General features: G+C 35.6%; 1 long non-coding RNA gene across 4 annotated transcripts in view; it reads left to right on the top strand.

Moving 5' to 3' along the window:
• LOC148943482 (uncharacterized) overlaps positions 1 to 12474 on the top strand; it is a 160209-nt gene that overhangs the window by 38918 nt on the left and 108817 nt on the right. For 3 of the 4 annotated variants that reach the window (XR_016142976.1, XR_016142977.1, XR_016142973.1), the window contains exon 2: positions 6286 to 6439. The exons of the other annotated variant lie outside the window; for it this stretch is intronic. This is a non-coding gene — a long non-coding RNA (uncharacterized LOC148943482). The remainder of the gene's footprint in view (positions 1 to 6285; positions 6440 to 12474) is intronic. 4 annotated transcript variants of the gene reach the window in all.

The following is a 12474-nucleotide window of genomic DNA, read 5'->3' as shown; positions in this document are numbered from 1 at the left end:
CACCTTCCCCCGGGGACTGTGGGGGACTAAGTCATCCTCAAAGACATAGTTATTATATTTTTCGACCATGCTGAACAAAATGGCTATCTCAAAATTTTGATCGGGTTACTTTGGGAAAAAATGAGCGCAGGAGGGGGCCTAGTTACCCTCCATTTTTTTGGTCACTTAAAAAGGGCACTAGAGCTTTTGATTTTCGTTCGAATAAGCCCTCTCGGGATATTCTAGGACCTTTGGGTATATGCAATCACCCCTGGAAAAAAAAAATACGCATCCGTGATCTTTCTTCTGCCAAAAAAAAAAAAAAAAAAAAAAAAAAAAAAAAAAAATTCCAATTTTTTGCAGATAGGAGCTTGAAACAACCACAGTGAGGTTCCTCTGATACGCTGAATCTAATGGTGTGATTTTCATTGAGGTTTTATGACTTTTAGGGGGTGTTTCTCCCTTTTTTCAAAAATAAGGCAAATTTTCTCAGGCGTGTAGCTTTTGACGGGCAAGACTAAAGTTGATGAAACTTATATATTTGAAATCAGCATAATATCAGCAAATCTGATTCTTTTGATGTATCTATTGGTATAGATCAGTTTTACCACTGATGACGGTCACTGTATATGTGACCGAAATATCTGGTATTTTTGTGAATTTCTATCACTGTTATAAAAAACACTGTCTATTAAAAGGATTTTATCCCTATTTGAACTTTTATTTATCCTATTGGTATCAAAGTTCTTTTTTTTAGAGTTTCGGTTACTATTGAGCCGGGTCACTCCTTACTTACAGTTCGTTACGACGAACTGTTAGATTGTTTTTTTTTTTCATTTTTGTAGACTAAGGACTAAGGCTTAGTAAGAAACAAGTACGGTTTTGCAATGTAAGATTTAATGAATAGCTATAACCTAATTTTCCTCGAGTTTTCCAACATCAAAAAGGTCTTTTTGGCCCTGACTATACTCAACTTTAAATCGACCAGGAAAAGTATATCTGTGGTTTTCCAAATCCATCTCCAGAGTTTTTTTGGGGGAGGAGGGGGGGGGGTGATTTACCCAATGTTACTACATCACATCCTTCTCGGTACACCCACTTATGGCTGTAATTTTCGAATTGACAAATGAAATCATATTTTCTTGGCCCACTCCTGGGCCTTCTAAATTCATCCCCCTGCTAACACCTCTTTTTTCGGAGAGGGGTGGGGATGGGGGAGTACAACACATTTAGTCTAATATTTTTTTACATTAGGGTCCAACTGGCCAAGGGACTTAGGCCTACAGCTTTAAATTTCAATCTGCTGAGAAAAAAATTTGTTTTCATTGTTTTTGGCCAAACTTTGTTAAAAATTTATATTGTATTTTAAATTTTGTGCAAATTGGGATGCCTTGGACTAAATAAACTCAGATATAATTAAAAAAAAAAAAAAAAAAAAAAAACTTCTTATATCCTTTTTTTTTCAGGCCGCAACCATCAACTGAATCTTACTTACCCTAGGGTCCCCTTGGCTCAAAAACTCACAGGTGTAAGTTTTAAGCTATTAAAAAAAGAAAATTTTTTGGTCTTTTTTCAGGTAAATCGATATTTTTTTTTCTGTTTGTTTTTGTGTGTTGGGCTCCTTTTGACTGAAAGTCTCAAGGATTCAAGATTTGAGCTAATCAGAGAAAACCTTTGGGGAATTGTTTCTTTTTTTATTCTAAGCTACACTTGGCCTGGGGACTTGCAGCTCCAAGTTCCAAACAAATCAGGGACAAAAGGCTTTTGACCCATCCGTGTGCCCTTACGACCCTCATTTTCCTAACAAGTATGTGCAATCCTCTCAGCTACGATAACAATCCTTGAAATTTTCAAACCAATCAGCTAAAAAAGTTTTTTTTTGGGCCACAATTTTGAAACTAAGTTTTCTTTAACATTAGAGTCCATCTGGCGAGACATTTACGATTCTAAATTTAAATTTTAAAGGAGAAAGACAAGTTTATTGGCTCTTTTTAAGCCCTGATTTTTGGACAAATTAATATTTTTTTTCTAATTTGTTTTTTTTTCAAATTGTGGTTCCTGTGACCCAAGAATTTTTAGATATAATTGTCATGTCAATCCAAAAACAAATATGGCCCCAGTTTTTGAAGGCCTGCGTCCCCAACCGAAACTGTTTTTAGGGCCTGAGAATTCCCTTGGCCCAGGAACTTGTAAGTTTGAACGTTCGGAGAAAAGTTTTTCTTAACCTTTTCTACCATTTCCGGAGGCAACCAATAAGTTTTTCCCCCTTTTTTTTTTAAATAAATTAGATTTTCTCTTGACCCAATATTTTATTGCTTTGGGCCAGAACCGATCAGAAAAAATACTTGGTGCTTTTCGGACTAAATTTTAAGGAGACCCGTCCTTCCAAAATCTTTTTAATTAAGTTTTTCTCCTCGGCTAAGGGACTTGTGGCTGTAAGATAAAAGTTGATAAGGGACAAACATTTATAGCCCATTTCATGGCCTCCTAACACCTGTTGCCTGGGGACTGATATATTTTTCTATTTTCCTTATGTCTGTCTGCCCTTTGCCAAAGGACTTATGGACACAAGTCTTGAACCGATCAGAGAAATTTGATACATATTAGATTTCTCTTTGTTCAAGGACAGAGGACTGCATGTTTCAAGTTGAGAAGGGACAAAAAAACTTGCCGGGCCATTTTCAGTTTCCTTGTCCTTCAGGTAAATGCATGATTCTCTTTGCCTAGTAAACGACCGCTGAAAGTATCAAGCCTATCGCAAACAGAAGAGCAAACATCTACTCTCTTTTCCACAAATACAAGTGGCAAGTGGTAATTGGCTGTATTTGTAGACAAATGACAATTGGCTTCGTTTTGGCTTCGTTTTGGCTACAATTGGCTACGTCTAAAAATTGTGACCATATGTCCTGATAGGCTACTGGGAGCCGGCGGATAAAAGAAGATGGGACGGAGGCTGGTTGCCCTCTATTGACTTTTGAATCTTTAAAGAGGCACTAGAACTTTTCATGTCCGATCGATTAAGCCCCCTTTGAAATTTCTACGAAAACCCCTTCCACAAGATGTGGCCTAGTGACAAAAGACAAATTATACATTGAAGGTACATGGCTTTTTACTGCAATGTAAATGAAAGTACCCAAGGTTGGTATACTTGAGAGATTTTCATGGCATAGGACAAGAGCCGATCTGGAAAAAAAAAACTGGGTGCTTTTCGGGCTAAATCTTTAGGAGGACCGTGCTTCCAAAATCCTTTTCAGTTACGTTTTCCTCCTCGGCTTAGAGACTTGTGGCTGTAAGATAAAAATTGATAAGGGACAAACATTTATAGCCCATTTCATGGCCTGCCAACACCTGCTTCCGGGGGACTGATATATTTTTCTATTTTCTTTTTGTCTGTCTGCCCATTACCAAAGGACTTATGGACACAAGTCTTGAGCCGATCAGAAAAATGTGTTGCATATTAGATTTCTCTTTGTTCAAAGACTTAGGACTGCATGTTTCAATTTGACAAGGGACAAAAAACTTGCCGGACCATTTTTGGTTTCCTTGTCCCTCAGATAAATGCCAGATTCTCTTTGCCTAGAAAACAACCCCTGAGATTATCAAGCCTATCGCAAACACAAGATCAAACATCTACTCCAGTTTTCACAAATACAAGTGGCAAGTGGTAATTGGTTGTATTTATAGACAAATGACAATTGGCTTCGTTTTTGCCTTTACACAAGGTATAGCAGGGATCATGTCATCAAAAGGGCATATTTTTGAACCTTTTGACTATTTTGTACAATTGGTTATCTAAAAATTTTGATCGTATGTCCTGGTAGGCTACTGGGAGCCGGCGGATAAAAGAAGATGGGACGGAGGCTGGTTGCCCTCTATTGACTTTTCAATCTTTAAAGGGGCACCAGAACTTTTCATGTCTGATCGAATAAGCCCCATTTAAAATTTCTACAACCGCTGCTTCCACCAGAAGTGGCCTAGTGACAAAAAAATATAATGCATTGAAGGCACATGGCTTTTTACTGCAATGTAATTAACGATGTAGCGAAGGCTAAAGCCTATGAAAGTACCCAAGGTTGGTTTACTTGAGAGAGCAACCAGGAACAAAGTTTCACAGAGAATCTAATTTTCAAAACTTCCTCTGAGAATAAAATTATTTCAGCAATATAGCTTGCTAGATTGTTTTAGCTTAGGGAAAAAAGGGGGTAAATTTGTCTTTTTTGAGCACAAGTAAATAAAAAAAAATTGAATTTTAGGACTTGAGGAATGGAGTGATATTTTCTAGAGCTCGTCATTCCCAAAGAATGGTGTTCTCGAAGGACCTCCCCCCCCCCCAAGAAAATACAATAATTCAATATTTGTAGCTTAAGTATCTAGACATTAAGGTATTCACAGATCTTTTAGCTTTCAGATAAAGTAAAAAAAGAACAGTTTCTTAGAGAAGAAACACATCCGAATCAGATGGTCTTCGGGGTTGTTTCAACCGAGATTCAAACCTTTTTTTTACAATTGTTTCAATAATTAAATTTTTTTTAAAGTTGTCTATTGTTTATGTTGCTCTTAGTTTCTGCCCTCTACCTGAATTTCTTTGGTTGTAGGAAAGGCCTTATCTAGGGGGAGGGGGCATAGGGAGTTTGGACCCCCCCCCACCCTGTTTGTTTGACTCGCAAAAACGTAACAAAAGTGGATATAAACAAATTTTGTATGTGTTTTTGAGGGTTTTTGTGTACCCCCCCCCCAAAAAAAAAAATCCTTGTTATGGCCCTGGTTGTACGGGATCCTGAAAATATTTTAGATTCTAGACGTATTATGAATAAGGTTTTTCGGAGAGACCTTCGTCCCATGAAATATTTTGGTCATTGTACTAAAAATAAATGTAAGTTCTAAAGTGCAATGTTTTAAGTAATTTCTAAAGACACATTTGAATTTTTGGGTACTAAAATATGTAAGCTGTTTCCCTAGTTTTAGAGTCCGAAGGGTATGGACCAGGTAAAAAAGGACAGGTGTTAGCAAAAATTAACCATGACTGAAAACTGAGATAAATTTTAGTGAAAAAAGAGGCATTTTGTTTAAATGCTGAACACTTTGTACTTTCCTGCATTATCAGTACTAATCTGTTCCAAATTTTTTTTCGTGAACAACCTGGTTTTAAAACAAGAAAGGTTTTCTCGCTTTAATTTTGAACGGTTTTCTGGCAATTAGTCTGTACATGTAAATAGGTACTTTTGATTAAGCTTTGTAAGACTTGTAACAGTCATGCTGACGAAAGGCCCCATTTCTTTTATTCAGTTTCATTTATTTCTTTTGTATTATATCGTATACTTTCTTGTGATCGTTTCGTTTTACCATTATGCTTTAATTCTATTTCCTTAGAATCAAGCTCTTTATAACATATTAGATTCTTTTTCATTGTTTTACTGATTGGGAAAATTACAAGTTTTCATTTCTTGTATTTTTTTCACTCTGAATAAAAAAATAAGGGATTTAAATTTCCATCTCTAGTCAGACTCCCTTCATTGTATCCTACTTATCCATGGATACACGCCAAAGAACTTATAAAGGGACTCTTTAAAAGTTCCTTTTCTGAATAGCATATTCACCAACTTTATTAATTGAAAAACTTTATTGTTTTAGTACGAGGTGACATTCATTGTAACTTATAGCATTCTTTGATTATTTATTATAAAGCCTCTAAATAATTCAAGGGCTCTAAGTTACATTTAGAGTAGTAGTAAATAGAACCTAAAAATCCATTCTCATGTCCATATATGCACTGAGGAAATTGTAAAAATGTAAACATGAGTCACATCTAAAGAAAAGTGCTGAGAAATATAATACTGAATTGTCTAAACCTGTGTTTTTCTTATTATTAATTCAAAAAAAAGTACAAGAAAGAATTTTTTCAAAAAAGATTAAACAGCTACATTAAGCCATAGACGAGCAAAAAAAAAAGTTGAGTAATAATAAAATCTTAAAGCGAAATAATTTGAATATTATTGAATAAATGAAACCTACAAAGAACAAAAATTACAATGAATAATTGTAAAATTTAGGGCAAACAAAAATTACCACAGACAGTGTAAGGATAAGCCTTCTAAAGACCAAAGTGTCATTTGGGCTTAAAAAAAAAAGCTAAATATTCCCCAAAAGTTTCAACTTAATGCCGTTAACCGTTTCTGGAATTGTAAACTATTGAAAATAAGCCTCAACATTCCCTTAAAGTTTCAACATAGTACACTCAGCTATTCCTGAGGTATTACAGACATGCCCTCTTTACAACCTGAATACATATTATGTCTTTTTATTTAGTTGAGCACGCTCCTCAACATTCTCTGAAAGCTTCAACATGATACCCTTAGTTGGTCCTGTGATATTGCTGATACCACCATTTTGACAACATTGCTAAGGAGAGTGCCTTTTGATTTAGTTCAATATCTGCTCAATCTGCCCTGAAAGTTACGTGGTAATATTGTTAGCACTTCTTTATATATTACATATACAGCCTTTAGGCAACCTGGGTGCAGACAGTGTATTTATATTTTGTTAAACGTGCCCCCCCCCCAAAAAAAAAAACTTTCTAAAAGTTTCAATTTGATACCCTTAACCACTAAATTGAGTCGCCAAAAAAAGTAAGACCAATAAAACGAACTTTGTACAGGATTTTTTTTCAAATTCCCCCCGTGTATAGCTTCCCCTGGAAAATTTCATCCCCAGAAACTTCCCTCCGCACGAAGAATTCTTCCCGTGGATATTTCCCTCTTCCCTGAAAAATTATCCCCATAATAGAAGGGACAAATGTAGAAAGAGTTACCTCCATTGCTTTTCTTTCCCGGCTTGTCTTGTATTTTGCTTAGATGATTTCTTAAGTTAAGTCTTAGATATTTGGCCAACCCTTATTGTTTCCAGCAATGTACGGTTGCACCAAAACCTAATTACAGTGATTATTTTTTTCCGTAACAAGGTATGTCATTATTGACGTGGGGATAAAATGGGTTGCATTAAGGCTGAAAAAAAAGCACTAAAGCAATTTCGTTAAACAATTCGGGTTGGAAATTTACTCACTTGATCTAAACAATAATGAGCTGTCGAGTATATGGAAATGGTAAATTATCCCTTGGCGTAAAAGAAATGGATCTCTTTAGAATGATAGTCAGTTTAGATTGTAGCCTTTTAATGTCTGTGTTTGCAGCAAAGCGATGGTTCATTAATAGTAGTAATAATGCCAAGAACATGTAGTATTGCGCAAGAGTTAAAAGTTGACTGTCATTTTCCTAAAGATTACGTAATAAATGCTCTTCATTTCGGCATTGCAAAGAATCTTCCAGACAAGGAACTGATAAGCTGATTACATTTGTAAAAAAATTTGACCACCGGTTTATTAGCTGTTTCAGGTTCTTTAGCTTATACTGTTTGCCATTTTTGTTTATTGAAACTTGTTACTGAATAGGCAATACAAACCTACACATTAAAGACAATTTAATTGAAAACTTGATCTAGGAGTTTGGGAAAATCTATCTTGAAGAATAGAGGATTGTTCATTCTTTTAAATTGATACCCTGAATGGAAGAAAAGACTCTTAATGAGAATAACTAAGAAAACAAACTAATTTTGAGAAAAGGAAAAGAGAGCTATTGAATCCTAAGACCAGTAAAAATTATTCTTTATTTGGGTAGGTCGCCCCTCTCCCCCGCTGAACTTCCAACTCTGTACACTAAAATTGTAGTAGCGTTTTACCGAAAACCTCTTTCGTTGCAACAATTATAGCTAACTGATACTTGCAAGCGTCTTGCTGACCGATTGCCTTTTGTTACATTTGAAATGAAATTTTTATTGTTAAAGGCAAAGTACTTCATAAAGCCCCCCTCCCAATCTTAAGGGATCGTGAGAGATATTTTTGTCTCACTCCCTTGCCCTTGTGTCAGAACATTCGTTCTTGAAGTAAAAGGGAAATAAGTCAAAATTTAACTCAAACAGCGAGCATAAACTATCGTTTGAACAATAACAGGGGAGTTGTCATCCCCTCAGCTACCATACTGCCCGGTTCATGCTATATTCTTCTATATATAGTATACTTACATTCTTCCAAAGGCAGGGAAGCCCGAGATTAATATTCGACTTTGTCCATATTTATTCGACTGTTCGTCCAAGCCATCTGACGCCTTCTCAGCAAGAACTTGAAAGATTGGACGCTTTTTGACGCTTTTTTTAACGTTTTTTTTAACGCCTTTTGATGCCTTATGTGTCTCTCCTCTTCATAAGAATATAGGCCTTCCCCCTAGTGGCTGGTATCCACCTACATGAAACTCTATAACCATGCATAATAACGGTACAATTGTCATGTGTGGCATGTAACCTTAAGGATGACTTTTATTCCGTACGGCTGTATCGTCTATTAAGCCCCTTTCAATAGTCTTTATAATTTTTGCTCGAATAATTTTTTGCTGTGTACGGGCCAAAATTGCTGTTTTTGTATTTTCGTAGATCTTAACTTTGGAGTTTTCACAGATTGTGAATTTCATTCTATTATTAAACAGTTCGCGGTAAGGAACTGTAAGTAAGGAGCGACCCGGCTCAATAGAAACAAAAAAACGGGATTTTGATACCAATAGATACATCAAAAGAATCAGATTTTAATGCTGATTTCAAATATATAAGTTTCATCAAGTTTAGTCCTAACCATCAAAAGTTAAGCGTGAGAAAATTTGGCTGATTTTCGAAAAAAAGGAGAAAAGACACCCTAAAAGCTATAGAACCTTAATGAAAATCACACCATCAGATTCAGCTTATCAGGGAACCCTACTGTATGTTGCAAGCTCCTATCTACAAAAATGTGGAATTTTGCATTTTTTGCCAGAAGAAAGATCACGGATGCGTGTTTATTTTTTTTTCCCCAGGGGTGATCGTATCGACCCAATGGTCCTAGAGTATCGTGGGAGGGCTCTCTGGAACGGAAATTAAAAGTTCTAGTGTACTTTTTAAGTGACAAAAAAAAGGAGTGCAACTAGCTCCCTCTCATGCTAATTTTTTCCCCAAAGTCACCCGATCAAAATTTTGAAATAACCATTTTGTTTTGCATGGTAAAAAAAATGATAACTATGTCTTTTAGAATGACTTGAACTTTACCCAATGTTAACATATAGTATTGGTTATTGGGAAGTATACAGACGTTTTGAGGGGGGATTTTTTCTGGTAGTGGGTGGGGGTGAGTGGGTCGGGGGTTATGTGGGAGGATCTTTCCGTGGAGGAAGTTTTTATGGGGGAAGGGAAATTGCTATGAAGAGGGCGCCGGATTTCCCAGCATTATTTAAAAAAAGATCAGAAAAATAAAAAAACAAGTTTTTCAACTGAAAGTAAGGATCAACATCAAAACTTAAAACGAACAAAAATCATTACGTATATGAGGGGGTTCACCCCCAAGTGAATACCTTGCTCTTTAAGCCAAAGATTTTTTAGTACTTTCATAAGAGCTACTTATTATACTTAACAGCCTTTGTGATTAAGGGGTCATTTTTAAAGAATTGGAACAAAATCCGAAGTTTAGCGTAAAGAGCAAGGTATTAACTAAGGGGCGAACCACCTAATATGCGTATTAAAAATATATGAATATAGAAGTTCGTTACGTGAGTTAATTCGTAAGCTATGTATATTTATTACTAACAAAAACGTTCGAAAATAAAATTAAACAAGTTTCAAGAAAGCCATTTAACCAAATAAAAGTAAAATTAATATGGAAATTTTGTTTAATTATTCATGTACGGTGAGCCAAAACCAAAACCTGCATTAATTCAAAAACGTTCAAAAATTAAATAAAAAACTAGCTTTTAACTGAAAGTAAGGAGTGACGTTAAAATTTAAAACGAACAGAAATTATTCCATATATGAAAGAGGCTGTCCCCTCCTCAAGGCCTCGCTCTGTGCACTAAAGTTTGACTTTCTCACAACTCATTTTTTTTAAACAAGAAAAAACTTTAGCGTAAAGAGCGATGCGTTGAGGAGGGGACAGCCCCTTTCATATACAGATTAATTTCTGTTCGTTATAGGTTTCAACGTCGCTCCTTACTTTCAGTTAAAAAAAACTTGGTTTTTTTATTTAATTTTTATGAAGACCACACCTCTTTTGTGAGCAATGGTTATCTAAAAATTTAATCGGACGACTTTCGGGAAAATGGAACGTAGGAGGGGGTCTAATTGCCCTCCAATCTTCTTGGTCTAAAGTATGAACGGCTTTTTATATAGCCGTACAGACTCATTTAACTTAATGCTTCAGTAATAAAATACATACCCCGAAATGCAGTATAAAGTTAACTTAAACATATCCATGTTTCCATGTTTAAGAAAATTCAAAAACGTGTTCAAAAACTGTATACCTAACGGTAATTCAAAAGTGCTAATATGAGTGGAAATGTCAGTGACTAAATTTGATCTTATATTCTGTGTTGATTCGTAAGTTCTTTCAATATTTGGAAGAGAATTCCCCCTTTCCCTAAAGATCACAAGATCTTATATAATTATGAAATTAGAACTTCGTTATCATTTTTATTGCAGATACCTTAGAAGGGCAACGTTGTCAAAGGATTATCCGATCATTAGTGGCATTGGTGAATATTTGATAGTAACAGCTACCACCTCCTAAGCCTTTTAAAGGTTATAACGTCATTTGAGTTTTAGCGCAACGATTTCTATTTTGGACAGTGTCTTCTTTCATATTAACAACAACGAAGGAGTAATATCACAGGGCTAATAAAGTTCACAATTAAGTGATGCTACTCCTCTTCCTTTCAAGGCCTCTAAACGACTTGAGTGCCATTTGAGTTAAACATATGGTTTTATTAAAAACCATATGTTTCTTGAAAAGTTTGTTTTTTCATCAAAACATCAAACAACCCCCCCCCCTAAAATCATCATAATAATCGAGAGGAGTGAATAAAACTAGTCAAAATAGATAGATCGCTTAATATATAATTATGTCAATTCCCCATAATTTCAACAATTTTAATTTTTTTAAGTCATCAAACAGTTCGCGGTAATGTAAATGAATGTGTAGCTGGTAACTGTAAGTAAGGAGCGACCCGGCTCAATAGTAACCGAAACTCTAAGAAATGGAACTTTGATACCAATAGATACATCAAAAGAATTAGATTTATCTACTGCTTTCGAATATATAAGTTTCATCAAATTTGGTCTTACCCATCACAAAATATGCGCCAGAGAAAATTTGCCTTATTTTAGAAAAAAGGGGTAAACAACCTCTAAAAGTCATAAAACTTTAATAAAAATCAAACCATCAGATTCGGTGTATCAGAGAACCCTACTATAGAAGTTTCAAGCTTCTATCTGCAAAAATGTGGAATTTTGTATTTTTTGCCAGAAGAAAGATCACGGATTCGTGTTTGTTTGTTTGTTTGTTTGTTTTTTTTTGTTTTTTCCCCAGGGGTGATCGTATCGAACCAGTAGTCCAAGAATATCGCGAAGAATACAAAGTGTTGGGTGGCCCTCGAGGTTCATATTGTAAGCCTCAGAGCCTAATATCTTCCAAAGAGTGGCTAACACGACTTTTGGATGCTCCCCATTCCTAAGTTTTTTAATCGACTGTAAGCACTAGGGTTTTTGATCTGTATAGACGTAACCAGTTGTCACCACCATGCTAATTGTTCAAAGTGTCTGCTGTGTGAAAAAGGAAAATGACGTTTTGTTAGTATTAGTCAAGAAACATTCAAGCGACCTGCAGCGCAACAAGAGTGGTATCACAATTTAACAAAATCTCTTCATTCTACCAGCGATCATTACTTACAAACACGAAACATGTAAAAAGGATTTTACCAGTCACACTGAACGTCAGAACCAACAATTTTGTATTCGAAATTTAGCGAGTTTCTTTGGAGAAGTATCAAGTCGGCCCAAGAGAATTGCACTCATGAGGTAGAACTTTGACTGTAGGTTGCGCTTGATCGGTGGAATCCTTTGAAAGCAGCTGCCAGTAGTGATAGTGTACGCAATGAGGGACGAGATTAGGGACGAGATGGTATAAAGCGACCAATCCCTTTATATTATAGATCTATAAAGCGATCAAACAGGTTTTGGAACTAGGGATGAGATTGTATAATGCAACCAGACTGGTTTATGAGGCAACACCCCCGTTTTGGAACTAGGAGTGAAATTTTGTAATGCAATCAGACTGGTTTCGTTTCACGGATTCATTAATAGAAGAACTAATGCTTTTGAAAAGGGTAATTAATTGTAAGTTCAAAAACCAAATTAAACTTCCATTGGTTAAGAATATGTCATGGGTAATTACAGAATGAGGAATGCAATGCTATAGTTAGAATGGTTTTAAGTTGAAAATTGTACCATTTGCCTAAAAATAACTCTATTTGCGATTTTTTTTTGCGAAAAGGTATTTGCGAAAAGGTATTCCGTTGGTTAAGAATGCGTCACGGGTAATTAAAGAATGAAGAAGGGAATGCATCAACAATACAAAGAATATGCTCAGATACGTAA

The sequence above is a fragment of the Artemia sp. Qi Xiang Cuo genome, chromosome 15 (genome assembly GCF_049724085.1).
Source record: "Artemia sp. Qi Xiang Cuo chromosome 15, ASM4972408v1, whole genome shotgun sequence".
Lineage (NCBI taxonomy): Eukaryota > Metazoa > Arthropoda > Branchiopoda > Anostraca > Artemiidae > Artemia > Artemia sp. Qi Xiang Cuo.
The sequence above is the reverse complement of the archived record's forward strand: the minus strand, read 5'-3'. Positions and strand labels throughout refer to the sequence as shown.